Source organism: Trachymyrmex cornetzi, unplaced genomic scaffold (genome assembly GCF_001594075.2).
Source record: "Trachymyrmex cornetzi isolate Tcor2-1 unplaced genomic scaffold, Tcor1.1 scaffold1672, whole genome shotgun sequence".
NCBI lineage: Eukaryota > Metazoa > Arthropoda > Insecta > Hymenoptera > Formicidae > Trachymyrmex > Trachymyrmex cornetzi.
In genome coordinates, this window is record NW_017296279.1 from 15,244 (window position 1) to 17,561 (window position 2,318).

At 33.7% G+C, this 2,318-nt stretch overlaps 1 pseudogene; it reads right to left on the bottom strand.

Annotated features, from left to right (window-relative positions):
* Positions 1-1,567: 1,567 nt before the first annotated feature.
* LOC108759097 (uncharacterized) overlaps positions 1,568-2,318 on the bottom strand; it is a 1,211-nt pseudogene continuing 460 nt past the window's right edge.

A 2,318-nucleotide genomic window follows, 5' to 3' on the forward strand; every position in this document is an offset into this window, starting at 1 on the left:
CGCGTCGATGAATTGGATCGAGGATTTTTGGAAGGACACACCGCGACATGTCACGACACGTTTCGTGGGGGTGACGTCAATATTTAAAAATAGGACTGATTTCCTTTGTGTTAGTATGTGTTTAAAAAAAAAGAAATATTAAAATAGGAATGATTGTTACACAGTTTTTCCTAGGTGGATACCACATCCTTATCGGATGCGTCAACACCCGTTCGCTCTCACTTACACTGATGCCGTTCGATCACTCTCATTTACACCAACGTTCCCATGCTAATACCTGTTCGATCGCTCTCGTTCATATCAACGCTCATGTCGTTCGATCGCTCTCATTCGTACCAACACGCATACTGTTCGATCGCTCACACTCACATCTATGCTCGTTCGATCGTTCTCACTCACACTCACATCCGATGCCGTTCGATCACATTTACTCACACTAAACGTTTTGTTGTTCACCTGTTGCAGATTTTTACTGTTAAGTTTTTTAAAGTAGTTGTTTAATAAAAAGATATTAAAATAAGAATGATTTCCTTTTTTACAGTTTTGTATATATTTCCTGCTGGGATACCACATCCTTCACGAGAATTTTTCATAAGGGTATCTATTTTTATGCAGTACGTTTGATGGGGGGACTATGAACTATTATATAAATGCGATGGGTGAGTCTTCTTCGTCGTACTGTTTTATTGTTTTTTTTTAGTAACGTTTGTGTTAGTTAGAGTGTATAATGAGCAATATACAGAATCTATTACACATTACATATGAGTTTCCAGTTGATGGAGTAAGTGTGTTTATCTTTTGTGTATATTTTTTAGTTTTTATTGTAAATATGTAGTTTATATTACTGTTCTTATTCCAGTATATCATCGTTGACAACGAACGAGTATGTGAGTGGCAATTAGCTAATGAGGTGAAGATTCTGAAGATTTCATTCGTAAGAGTTTAATAAAAACATATAAAATTGGACAATATAACGTATAAAGTATAGAGTATAAATAATATGTGTCTAATTCACTTTTATGTTTCAGGCTACACATCCCGGGAATTTACGTATACGTGGATTTATGAATATTTTTAACAGACAGATAATACGTGCGGATCGACGAGCTGAGCGAGAGTATAGATTGGAATACATGGATATTTGGGATGATGGGGATTTATTCCTTAAAGAATTATTTTCCGATCATATGATCGGATGGTATCCGATCATATGAAAATACTATTGCAGAGGACATGTGGGAATGTAAGTTGAAAATATTTGATTTATTAAATATAATTTTGTAAAAAAAATATATTTATCATCTTACAGAAAGCTTCAGACGTCACATTACACATGTATTGTAGCATGCTCACACACATCGTTAGTGTCATACTACACATTGTGGTATAGTAGCATGTTTACACTCCACCATATATGTATAAATAAATGAAAAGTAAAACTTTATATTATAATATGTATCACACACTATAATATTGTAGCGTGTTCATACACACTCTACTATATGTATAAAAATAAATTAATAAAAAAATTATTAATATTATAATAATATGTGTCGTTAGTGTTACCTTAATTCGTACAGTATCCAGAGTCATCTGACATGTACTCCATATCATCGATGTTCCCAATATTTTCGAATGCTTCTTCAAATTCAACAAAAAACTCATCAACGATACGGAGTAGATGTTCTTCGGGTATATTCCGCACAATATTCACTATGTTTTCCATTATTGTGTACACTGCACACTGTATACTGCACAAGTTTCAAAATTAGATTAACTGTCCGTGACAGCGCGAGTGACAATATATTATACGATCAAGCAGCATTTTTTTCATTTTTTTTTTCCTTGAAAGATTATAGACCATTTTCTTTTCCTTTAAACTATATACGAATATAAGAAAATGTAGTGTATAAAGGTAGGGTAAATAAATAAAAGTGTTTTATAATTAATAGAACAGTATTTATTATCGAATGATGTACATAATAATAGTATTTATTATCGAATGGTGTACATAATTAATGCTCTCCGAAAACCAGAGCGATCAACTCACAATCGAGGATGTTGTTGCGGTCGAAGGATTCATCATCATACATCATTTTCAATATGTTCGCAGATTTCGTGACAGTGGACGCGATAGCGAGAAGCCGTGAAAATTTTTTGTCAACGTTATCAGTCATTGCGGTTAAGGAGGAAATGAGACGATTCACACAGTATTCAAGGTTAAATATATTAAGTACAGTGCTTTTCGACATGGATAGACGAGCTGTACTTGTTTCTAAGCGCAGTATTGGTAGATTAATGATTCGTCCGAAGCGTAA